This window comes from Papio anubis, unplaced genomic scaffold (assembly GCF_008728515.1).
Source record: "Papio anubis isolate 15944 unplaced genomic scaffold, Panubis1.0 scaffold363, whole genome shotgun sequence".
In the NCBI taxonomy this organism is placed as follows: domain Eukaryota; kingdom Metazoa; phylum Chordata; class Mammalia; order Primates; family Cercopithecidae; genus Papio; species Papio anubis.
Window position 1 is genome coordinate 1,740 of NW_022163778.1, and position 12,954 is coordinate 14,693.

The 12,954-nt window shown below is 39.3% G+C and overlaps 1 long non-coding RNA gene across 1 annotated transcript; it reads left to right on the top strand.

The window, feature by feature from the left end:
• Window positions 1-581: 581 nt before the first annotated feature.
• LOC116273107 lies at window positions 582-7,858 on the top strand. Its single transcript, XR_004181590.1, has 5 exons — window positions 582-3,620; window positions 3,807-3,904; window positions 4,152-4,208; window positions 6,181-6,288; window positions 6,839-7,858. It is a non-coding gene; the product is annotated as an uncharacterized LOC116273107 (long non-coding RNA).
• The last annotated feature ends 5,096 nt before the right edge of the window (window positions 7,859-12,954 follow it).

The window sequence follows — 12,954 nt, forward strand, 5'->3', positions numbered from 1 at the left end:
AAAGTTCTGAAGAAGAGCAGAGCTCAAGAATGTATACCATCAGGTGTTTCAATCTTTATTACAATTAAAATAAGATGATATTAGCAGAAGGACATATAAATAAAGAAACCAGAAACAAATTCATATTTATACCATCCCCTGATTTATGACAAAGGTGAAACTGCAGTGTAGTGAGGCCACAATAATCTTTTCAATAAATGTTAATAGATCACTTGGATATCATTATGGGGGAATAAAAGAATTTGACCCCTATCTTATATCATAAACAAAGGTCAGTATAGGTGGGTTATAAAGCTAAATGTGAAAGGTTAAAAATTTTTTTATAAAGCTTCTGTAACAGCCGGGAGCAGTGGCTCATGCCTGTAATCCCAGCACTTTGGGAGGCCGAGGCGGGCGGATCACAAGGTCAGGAGATTGAGACCATCCTGGCTAACAAGGTGAAACCCCTACTCTACTAAAAATATAAAAAATTAGCTGGGCGTGGTGGCAGGTGCCTATAGTCCCAGCTACTCGGGAGGCTAAGGCGGGAGAATTGCTTGAACTCGGGATGAGGAGGTTGCAGTGAGCCGAGATCATGCCAGTGCACCCCAGCCTGGATTACAAAGTGAGACTCCATCTCAAAAAACAAACAAACAAACAAACAAACAAACAACAACAAAAAACAAAGTTTCTATAGCATAAGAGAATATCTTTATGACACTGAGGTTGACAAAAATTTCTTGAGTAAGACTAAATAAGCATTAATTATACAGAAAAAGTCTGATAAATTGGACTACATTAAAATTAAGAACTTTGTGTTAAGAAAGTCACCATTAAGAGAAAGAAAAGGCAAGTTAAAGTGGGAGAAGATATCGGCAATGTTTATGTCCAATCAAAAACTTATATCCAAAATATATGAAAAATGCCTATAAGTCAGTTACAGAATATATTCAAAGAGCCAATTAAGCATCAGAAAATGTCTTCATCAAGGGCATGCAACTTAAAGTGACAATGGGATACCATGACACATAGACCAGTCTGGTCAAAATAAAAAATACAGACACTGTCAAGTGACTGCAAGGATATGGAGCAACTAGAACTGGCAAAGGTAAAATAGCACAACCACTTCAAAAAATTCTTAGGCAGCATTTGATGAAGTTAATATATACATATTTTAAGACCCAATTTCATACTTGTTATATACCCAACAGAAATGAATACAAGTGTGTACCAAAAGACATATAAGAATGTTCATAGCAGCAGCATTTGTCATAGTCAAGAGCTGGAAGCAACCCAGTTGTGCATCAGTGGTAGAATGGATGACTAAATTGTAGTGTATTCTTACAATAAAATACTATAGAGCAATGAAAATAAACAAACTATGGCTATGTTCAACAACATGGATAAATCTTGCCAACAATGTTAGACAAATGAAGCCAAACCAAAAAATACACATATTCTATGAATCCATATATGCAAAGTTCACAATAGGTGATAGTGGCTACTGTTTTGGGAAGTAGTGAGGAAAGGACTAAGAGAGTACTGCAGAGGGGGCTCTGTGTGTTTGTAATTTCTATTTCCCAGTGCAGGTGTGGTTTACATGAGCATGTTCACTTTGTGGAAATTCATTGAGCTGTAACTAAATATATGGAATTATTTATGAATGACATGATATATAATTCAATGGGAACTTGGGAGGATAGGGAGGAGGTGGGGGAGCTAAAGAGACGTGAGTGACCAAATGCTTACAATTGTTATTGTTGGGTTATGTATACCTGGGAATTTGTTGTACTATCCTTGCCATTTTGTGTATGTTTGAAGTTTTCCATTATAAAAAGGACAAAAAAAAGACAGAGAAAACTAAAAAAGAAAAAAAAAAAAAGTATTGTGCTTGTTACTAAAACCAATCTTAAGGCCAGTTACTAAAATGTAAACTCCTACAATTTTGAATAGCTATTTGCTAATACATTGATTTGCTGCATTCTTGGGATTAGCTTAGCCTGTCCATTCCTTTTTTAACTTGCTCCCTTCCTTCCCTTTTAATAAAGTCCTGCCTAAGCTCTAGGCTCTATTTTCCACCTCTCCCTTAAGATTAGGGATTGTTCCATTTTAAGTCAGTGGCCTTATCTCTCCCTGTTCTCCTAGTGTAACTCTTACCTTACCTAGCAGCAGGCCCTCTGTATTAGGGCAGCCCATGATATTGCTTTTATGATTAATCTTCCCTTCTCCACAAACTTAACTGTTGAGAAGCAGGAGAAAGTGTGTGCCCAGGAGCTGGATTCGGAGACCCATGGTTACCCAATTCTACTTATGATTCCATTCATTACACTGTTTTAGGAAAATAAACAGATCTGGATTTTTGCATAAGAGTTGATTCTTCAACAAGCAAATGGGAAAATTGGCAGACCCAGATATGTGCGTATAGCTGCTATTGGTTGGAAATTTGAACACAAAAATCTTTATCTACCCAGCCTGTGAGCTACAAATCTGGACTGAGTATAAAAAAGAATAAAACTAAATACCACATGTTCTCACTTATAAGTGGAAACTAAACATTGAGTACACATGAACTTATAGATGGGAACAATAGACACTGGGGAACAGGAGAAGAGAAGGAGAGAGAAAAGGGTTGAAAAACTACCAATTGTGTGCTGTGCTCACTACCTGGATGATGGATTTATTTGTACTCCAGCCTTAACATTACACAATATATCTTTGTAACAAACTTGTACTTGTACCCCCAAATTTAAAATAAAAGTTGAAAAAAAAAGAATAAAAAGTGGCTGGCTATGTAACACAAAGATACTGTGGCTTGTCTTAAAAATAGGCTCTGACCCCTGAGGATAAAAATCAGACTTCTCCATGCGGGTCTAGTTGACATGATTAGACAACTCTACTAGAGTTCTGCCTTAGTGGTTGTCATATACATTGTCATAGACATCCTTGAAAAGAAAAAACAAGACAAGAGAGGAAAACTGAAGCTTCAAAATCCTTCCTGTATTTTCTAAACATCTCTCATTGGATTGCTTGCATTCCTCCAACTGATAGATTCCAGAAGCTCATATAGTTACAAATAAGAACATGAGTGGTAAATATCCCCCCAAATTATTTCAGAACTCAGTCATTATAAATTGATTTTATATTCATATAGTTATCTTTTTATTGATCCATAATTCAAATTTAGCAAAAAATTAAAGATGAATCATAAATGAACACTTGGAAAAAGGTTCAATGTTGGCATTTTATCAAAATAGGTTAATAATTTCTTATTCCTTTCTCATAAAAAACTGGATAAATAGAAATTTTAATCTTCATAAAAATGGAAATTCCAATGCAGATCAAGTATTTGGTTGGTTGGTTTGTTGAAAGCTTGACTTTGTTCTCTTCATTTAGACAGACTATAAGATGAAAAACTTTAACACTAGAAACAAAATTTAGCATTAGAATCACAGAGAATGGGATTTTGAAATGCCTCTGTAAGTTTATAGATGTTCCTAAAGTTCCATGTTTAATATTTTGAATAAAATAGGTGGCCATGCTCAGGATCTAGGAAGTTAATAGTAGCCTCTTTCTTTTTCAGATACATGTTGACCAGTGGTCCTGCCACTGCCTATCTATTTGTTGAAAATATTGTTTACACAGTAAGTTTATCTCTGTTTGCTGAGCCATTCTTAAGTAGCTCATGTGTGACTTGTACTTCTTTCTCTAAACCCTATATATACGACCTCCCTTGTTATTATTCCTTATTTTAACTCCTCAAAATATATTTGATAGATCCTTTAAAGGCCTGAATGGTTATGAAATACAAAGTCAAAGTTTCTTGACAGGTGATTAGCAGATTTCCCCGTTCTTCAAATGACCATTTCACATCTACCTGCAAAGGAGAGCAACACTCAGAATGGTGGTGTTTCTCAAATCATCCAAGGTAACAGAAAGTCTTTCTCTACTATTTATGAGAAGGCCCATCACTAGATTGAAAGCTCTTCTGGAAGTGACTCTGCCTGTATGTTCCCTACAAACCCCTAGAGAGTTAGCTGCTGAGATGGCTATATTTTCAAACTCGAGCTGACTTGGAGAAAGCAGATCTGGAGTGGAGACATAGAATTTCTCATGGAAAGTGAAAATAACTCACTGAAAATCATGTTTTTTCAAACTCTTCTGTCTTTCCACAGTATGTTCTTGTTACTGATTTTCAGAAAGCTGGTTTTGAGACTACAGCTTGGATTAAAGTAAGTTTTGTCTAGAATTGTTTCTCTATTCAGTATAGACATTTTCATGCTATGATTTATTTCTAAGCCTAGGGGAAACAATAAACAACATCTGGTTATCTTATTTCAAATTTGATATGTATAAATTGTGGATTGATCTTTATTGGAGCAAATTTGCAATCCAAATTCTCTTGGTGATTTATTTGCTTGGCACCTAATACACCTCTAAGCTTACAACAGTCATCTCATTTCAAATGTAAAGCCCCATTTTAAAAACAAAAACCATATACATACCCAAATATATAGAAAATAAAGAAAGACTAAAAAAATTTAATTTCCATAATTTTATAAGAGACAGTCACTACTAATGCTTTGCTGGGGATCCTTCCAGACATTGTTCTATGTCTGTGTGTGTGTGTATTTTTAAATAAGATGATGCATTACAGAACACAAGGCTTTATTATTAAAAAAAGATTAGACACAATTTCTATGCCTTAAAATATAATTTAACACAATTATTGTTTATGATTATAGATTATTAAGTTTTATAGATGTTCCATCATTTATTTCAGCAGTCTCCTATTTTAGACTTTTTCATTATTTCCAACATTTAAAGATTATATCTAAATCTTTATTTTCGTCTCTCATGAAGTATCGTGACCTGCCTGATGTTTAAATGCTCTGCTAAAAAAAAATGAGTATGAGGTGATAAGTCAATGTGGAATAGGTAATCTCCTAAGATAGCAGTCCCCAACTTTTTTGGCATCAGGGACTGGTTTCATGGAAGATAATTATTCCATGGACAAGAGGACTTCCATGAGTCTCCTAGGAGCTGGTTTCAGGATGCTTCATGAACGTTACATTTATTATGTACTTTATTTCTTTTATATGTTACATTGTAATATATAAGAAAATAATTATATACCATAATACAGAACCAGTGGGAGTCCTGAGCTTGTTTTTCTGCAACTAGATAGTCCCATCTGGGGGTAATGGGAGACAGTGAGAGATCATCAGGCATTAAATTTTCAGAAAGAACATGCAACCTAGGTCCTTTGCATGCACAGTTCTCAATAGAGTTCACGCTTCTGTGAGAATCTAGTGCCCCTGCTGATCTGACTGAAGGCAGAACTTCAGGTGGGAATGCCAGTGATAGGGAATGGCTATAAATACAGATGTAGCTTTGCTTGCACACCTGTTGTGCACTTCCTGCTGTGCAGCCTGGTCCCTAACAGGCCATGGTCTGCTACCAGTCCATGGCCTGTGCTACAGTCCACTGCCCTAAGAGACAGTGGCAATTAATCCAGGTTAAATGTGATGATGTCTTTAGCCTAGGATGTTAGAGGAGGAGGCAGTGAGAAGTAGTCAGAGCTTGGATTTATTTTATCTTTTTAAAAGCTAACAGAACTTGCATATAGATTAGATTGTGTGTTGTGGAAGAAAGAAAGAAGTCAAGGATCATCATATTAAGAGAACAAAGGAGGAAAAATGAACAACTCAGTAGACGCTCAAAGAAACACTGTTAAGAGGCAATATCCATTTCAGATTTAAAAAATTCTCTGCAAATTGAACAGAACAATCGAAGTCCCAAAATGATCAATAAAAACATCTTACTGATTTTGTCCATTCAGCCACTCTCTTACCAGATTAATGAATCCTTGTTGTATACAGCCTTAGGTTGGAGCAAACACTTGCCATGAATTGAGAGGGGCCCGCGTCACTATGGTATAAATCTTAAGAGAAAGGCCAGCCATGACAGCAAAAGCATGTTCATCTTCAGAGTACTTTGGGGACACTCATAACTTCAAGTCATTGCTAAAAATTCTGAGACAAGGGAATTAGGAAGATTGACCTCCCCAGTAAGCTATGAGTCATGAGAATCTTTCCATAAGGAGAGCTAGCTAGGATGCAGGCATTCTGTGGCAGGTGGAGTTCGGGTGAATCTGCCAGTCCAGCCGAGAAGCCTTGTCTAAGTGACTGTTTTCCTCTGCAGTTCAGTCATCTGACTGTCTGGGGAAGCACACTGATTGGTCTGGTGTTCTTTGGCATCTACTTAACCATCTGGTCCCCCATTCTTATTGCACTAAATATGAGAGGACAGGTAAGTATGCCAGATTGGAAGTTTGCCTTCTGAGTCTTGTGATAACAGTGTTTCTCCATGTGTAGGCAAGCAGGCTCTCTGTGTTTTGCAACTGTATTGAGGTTCAGTAGAGGCTGGTGCTACCTGTTTCTATCAGGATCTATCAGGAGGTAAACCAAATTAAAGAATCTGGAAGATGTCATCTAGTCCACAGAAATGGCATTTTAAATTTAAAGTATTATAAAAAGTCAACCTAAACCCCCTTACTTACCTGGCATGTCCACATTTTCATAATAAATTATGTGTTAATTGCACATCATACTGATATGTACACTTTATGGCCCTTTGGAAACTGGAGCTATTTTGAGTTGTTCATAATCCAGTGATTATATTGGTTACAGTTTTGATGTTGTACTCTGATTCGTAGTTATTCTCTGTTGAGTCATCTGTGGAAGTTAAATCTAACAGCTCTATGAACCAGTATCTCTTTGAACTAGAGAGGCTGAGATTAAAGGTCTTTATACTCACTTGAATGTCTTTTTATTTTTCTTTTTATACTACCTTTTTCTAGTGCATGAGATTGAGCCATCAACTGTGACAAACTGGATCATGGAGTCTCACAGTATCAAGTTTGGATAGAAAGGAGCTTGGCAGCCTTCTTGAGGTCCACACCTCCTCAATTTACCAAGGAAGCTGTGTAAGCACAGGTCTCCAGGTTCATCCCAGAGACCCCACCCTGGGGTTGCCCACAGCAGTCCTGTCCTTAGACCCCCAAAACAGGCTGCTGGGCCCTATGTTTTAGGGACCTCTGCACTGGCCCTCCTTCACTGGGTGTATTTCTCTGCACAGAGTGAAAAGCTGTGATGCACACAGCCCCTTCTAGTGTGTTCTCTGGGCTCCCAGGAACCCAGGCCTCTTTCTCAAACAGCCAAATGCCCATTACCAAGGCCTGCTTGGGCCTCCTTCCAGATGCAGGCCAGATTGCACAACCCTAGGTCCAAGGGGCAACTGTTTGCAAGGGGTGTGCACTGAGTAGATTGATGTTTTCACTGGTGTTTCCACCCACGTTTAAAGGAGGATGTTCATGCTGGGGCACAGAACCCAGTGGAAAGGGAAGAACAGTGGGTCAGACTTTAATTGGTGTTTCCCACCCAGGAATACATACTTTAGGTGGTCTGTGCATGGCACAGCTGTCTGCTATCTCTGCCTCACTTACTCTGCAGAAGTAAATGAAACCCCTGGGTTGACTGCAGTCTAGACTGTGTCCAGCAGCTGTTTTTTGTGAGGTAGCCCTGAGAGGTTGCTCTGCCTGACCTGGTGGCTCAATTGGCTAATATCCCAGGGTGCAGAGGACCTCCGCTGAGGGTGCTAGGTGGGATGGACCTGTCCTGCACGAGTGGGTGTGCTTGCCCTCTAATCCATTTTTGCTTTTTGTAAGAAAAGAGGACAAATGTCTAATGCACTCTTCAGTTCTTTTCCAAATTCAGACAATAGAGGAAATTAGAGGAGATTGAATAAACCCAGAAGATTGTTGTGTAGCAAAATGAGCATTTCGGACAAAGAAACTGTGTGTGTTTAAAGAAAGCAACTCTATTTTTTTTTTTTTTTTTTGAGACGGAGTCTCGCTGTGTCACCCAGGCTGGAGTGCAGTGGCATCTCGCTCACTGGGTAAGTCTGGCCCCCAGGTTCACTTCATTCTCCTGCCTCAGCCCGAGTAGCTGGGACTACAGGCGCCCTACCACCACCCGCTAGTTTTTGTATTTTAGTAGAGATGTGGGGTTTCACCATGTTAGCCAGGATGGTCTCTGATCTCCTGACCTCGTGGATCCACCCGGGGCCGCCTCCCAAAGTGCTGGGATTACAGGCTTGAGCCACCGCGCCCAGCTCAACTCTATTTTAAAGCAGTATGATGGAGCCCCACAAAACAAAGTGTCAAGCAGGCGACAACAATCTTGGCAAGTTATTAGCTTATACATTTGTTTTGTGCCTTCCTTTCTGGTTCAGGGTTGATCTGCTATGATAAATATTTTATTTGGGGACTTTGCTTGGACAATAAACAGGGCTACATTGATTGCCACAGACAATTTTCTAATTTAGAGGACAGTGACAGATGACTGGATGGGTCACTTGGTTTGTGATTGGCAAACTAAGCCCATTTGTCGAGGTTTCTAGGTTGGTGAATGCTCAGAAATGAAGGGTATTCTAGAAAAAACTGCTTTTTATAGGCCCAGCACGCTTCCGCCGCACAACTCTGCTATCAAAAAGACTTTTTTTTTTTTTTTTAGACAGAGTCTTCCTCTGTTGCCCAGACTAGAATGCAGTAGCAAGATCTCTGCTCACTGCAACCTCCACCTTCCAGGTTCTAAGTGATTCTCCTGCCTCAGCCTCTGGAGTAGCTGGGATTACAGGTGTGTACCACCACGCCTGGCTAATTTTGTATTTTTAGCAGAGATGGTGTTTCACCATGTTGGCTAGGCTGGTCTCAAATTCCTGACCTCAGGTGATCCACTGGCCTCAGCCTCCCAAAGTGCTAGGATTTCAGGTGTGAGCCACCATGCTTTTAAAATTACTATTTGAATAATGCTTCTGATGATTTTTTTTTTTTTTTTTTCTTGAGAATGAGTTTTGCTCTTGTTGCCCAGGCTGGAGTGCAATGGCGCAGTCTCGGCTCACTGCAACCTTTGCCTCCCAGGTTCAAATGATTCTTCTGCCTCAGCCTCCCAAGTAGCTGGGATTAGAGGCATGCACCACCACACTTGGGTAATTTTTTATGTTTAATAGAGATGGGGTTTCACCGTGTTAGTCAGGCTGATCTCAAACTCCTGACATCAGGTGATCCACCAACCTTGGCCTCCCAAAGTGCTGGGATTACATGCATGCACTACCACACTTGGCCAGCTTCTAGTGATTTTTATAAACCATTTTTTGTAGTTCATTAAACAGTAGGTTTTTGGCAAATAAACATGGTTATTTGATGCTCTACAATTAAACTGTGTAATAGCAAATGGTATTTTTCACCCAGAAGCCAGAGATTTGACACACAAAACATTTTCTCTATTCATAACTTTTTTTTGAGATAGAGTTTCATCTTGTTGCCCAGGCTTCAGTGTGTAATGATGTGATCTCAGCTCTACTGTAATCTCCACCTCCCAGGTTCGGGTGATTCTCCTGCCTCAGTCTCCCAGCTCACGACCGCCAATCAAACTGCCCCCTACCCCAACGCCCCGAACTCCTGTCCTCAGAGATCCACCCCCCTCAGCCTCCCACAGTGCTGGGATTACAGGCATGAGACACTGTGCCTGGCCTATAACATCTCTAACCTTCAAAAAGATGCACTGTTTCTGCTGGAGGCTTCTTTTACTAATTTGATTAAAGAATTCTTTGTTTTGTCCATGATATTTGGAGTTTTTCTCATGGGGGAGAATGCAGGTTTTCTCTTGATGGTAAAGGAAAAGATAGACTGTAGAATTAGAATTCTTCTTCGCTGTCAAAGAGTCTTTATCTTCTGTAAAGAATCTCATGATATGGTATGTGAAACCCAACCAGACAACACATTAGGAAGTTCCAGTTGAAGTTTCTGAAATCAAAGAAGCCATCTGCATCTTTCCTCTCTTGAAAGTATGCCACATTTATGGTATCTTAAAAGGAACTCTGTTTTTCCTTGTCTCTTCTCAAGCTTATATCTATAGTAAGTTAAAAATTCAGATTGTATCTGTCCTGATTAATGCCAGTCAAACCCTCAGCTATGGAAAATATGTGATAATGTTTTTCTGTAGGGGACTATGTGTTTTTTCCCCCAGTAACATATCTGTGAGATTTAAGTTTCCCCGTAATGGGTCCCCAAGGCAAATACTTAAAGGTAGAATATGACTAAATTCTTTTTAGCTCACTGCCTCCCCCAAAGTTGCCTACTGATAGAGAGTTGGAGAGATGAGGAAATCTTGATCCAAAATTAGATTAGGAAATGTGTTTATATTTTATGCATGCTTTTCTCAATGCTTTTGACTTTAGTAGTGGTAGAGGGAAGGCCATGTTACTTGACCTCTGTACAAAAGTCAGGAGGCTTGGCGGGGTTTATGCCCCAGGCAGTTAACCTTTCGCAAATCCCTTTACCTGCATTAATCTCCCAATCAGCAAAGTCAGAATAATACCACTCACCCTAATTACCTGAGAGGATTCTGGAAAATATATAACAACCTGTGGAAAATCTAAAACACGCATGCTCTTCTTTTTCCTGGAGTGATGAATTTTTAAACCTTCATGAATAGAAAGATTGCTGTGATTTAAACTCCAAATTCTTTTGGCTACATAGTTTTAACATTTTATAGGTTCTAAATTGGATGTTTCTCAGCAATCAGTGTTTCTCCATTGATTACCTGCATTCAAATCATCTGGATTGCTTGTTAAAATGACAACCCCTCCACCTGCAGGCAATCTCTCTCTCTCTCTCTCTCTCTCTCTCTCTCTCTCTCTCTCTCTCACACACACACACACACACACACACACACACACACACACACAGAGTGAATTTGGAACCTCTGGGTGTGGCACACCAGCACCTAAATTGTAATAAATCTTCAGGTCATTCTTTCCTTTAAACTTTGAGAACCACTGCTCCAAAACCCCTAAAGACTCCATTAGAATGTTTTAGCTGTCATCGGGTGTTACAGGAGAAGATGATACACTGAAGATACAGCTGAGAATGTCAGTGGAGGAGAGATTTCAAGTGAGAATCTGCCTAAGGTCAGGAGAACACTTGTTTTCAGGTTAAGTTCTGTGGTGTGGGGCCATGTTCGTTTGCCTTAGCATCCATTCTTCTTCACCCTTTCCTAATTGTTCCCATATGTGCTGTGACTTTCTCCCTTATTCCTGGGGAAAACTTAATCCCATCCCTTCTGTAGTGATTGGTTCATGAAGCCAAGAGACATGGGGACACATTTGTCAGGGGCTTCTGGGATAGCAGCAAGTGTGCTCCTAAAAGAATCCATCAAAGAGACAGCTTTCTCATCTGAATGCTGTGGTTGCTACTGTGATGCTGGGAATGGTTCAGCCAAAGGAGGAAAACCACCCTCAAAATCCTACTGCTGGCATGAAAGATAGACTAGAAGACAAAAAGGCAAACAAAACCAAAAGTCTTTTTTATTGCTTTATTATTTGACAAGTAAACAAAACCTAAAAGTCTCTGTGTGATTGTTGACACCCTGTATAAAGCCAGCTTCAAAGCCCAACCCAAATGGGGCACTCAGAGAGTGTCTGCTGTGTGTGACTTGGCATTTTGGGCAGCTCTTGCCAAGGAAGTTTCTCTCCACCCAAGTGAGGCTGTCAAGGTGTTTCCTTAGCTTCACAAGCACGTGGTCAGTCAAGGAAGTAAATGCTTTTTAAAAACAAAATCTTTACTATAGCATATTTAACTGTTTGACTACACCTAAAGTTGCAGATTGGTTTACAAACCTTGTAAAGAATTATTTAGTGTTGCGATTATTAGTTTTTTAGGCAGTAACATCCTGGAAAATGTCTAATGGGCATGTCTTAAGCTTATTGGAATTAATCTCAAATACAATATTGAATAGACTCAGTCCAGTTTTCTTCAAGTATCATATTTCAGAAACCCGAGGCCTGTCTGGTGAGGAGCAGTCAGCCTCATCAAGGAGGAAGTCCCATCAGTAGAGGCTTGCCTTTCTGTTTGAAATAACATTGTGGCATATTTTTGTACAGTTTTCTTGAATATTGAAGTTGGCTGAATTATTTGTTGAAGTCTAATTTCCATTCTGACTTTTAAACTTGTATATTTTGTGGAACAGTAAGACTCACTTACAAGAAGTAACATGCTGTGTTTCTGGATGACATTCTTAGCTGAATACAAAGCATGATGAGATGAGCAAAGTTAACATGGCAAGATTTCCTGGTTTCTCCCATACCTGTGACTATTGTCACCTGCACCCTGGGGTCCCCCATTCATGTATATTTCTCTTCTTGAAGCCTCCTGACATCAATCCCTGTCTGAGGCAATTTCTAGAACAAAAAAAAAAAAAAAATGAAAACTATAACAAAAAGCCCTCTTCACTGATAATAAAAAAAGAGTCAAAAACATTGACTTGACCAGTGCTAGCGAGGTACGTTCTCATAGCCTATAAATATTTGGGATCTAAAATCAGAAAACTCAGGCGTCCATCAGACAACAATTTTGTCACAGAATTGCTTGTCATTGTTACCTGTAATACCAACTTGTTTTTGGTTTTCTTTTCCTGATTAACAAATGAAAAATAAAGTAGATTTTTTAAAGTTGAAAGCTACTTAAAGTGGTTTCAGGTTCTTTCTATACGCAGTGATGAGCACAGCACCTTTATCAAAATTGCCTCTGGATTCTCTTGAATCCTTCCAAATTAAAGTGACCCGAATCTGATTTCTTTTCTAATCAGTTAAAATTGTAACGGTGTTAGCAAACTATCACAAGAACAGAAAACCAAACACTGTGCTCACCAGGTGGGAACTGAACAATGAGATCACTTGACTCAGGAAGGGGGAACATCACACACCGGGGGCCTATCATGGGAGGGGAGGGAGGGATTGCATTGGGAGTTATACCTGATGTAAATGACGAGTTGATGGGTGCAGCACACCAACATGGCACAAGCATACATATGTAATAAACCCGTATGTTATGCACATGTACCCTACAACTTAAAG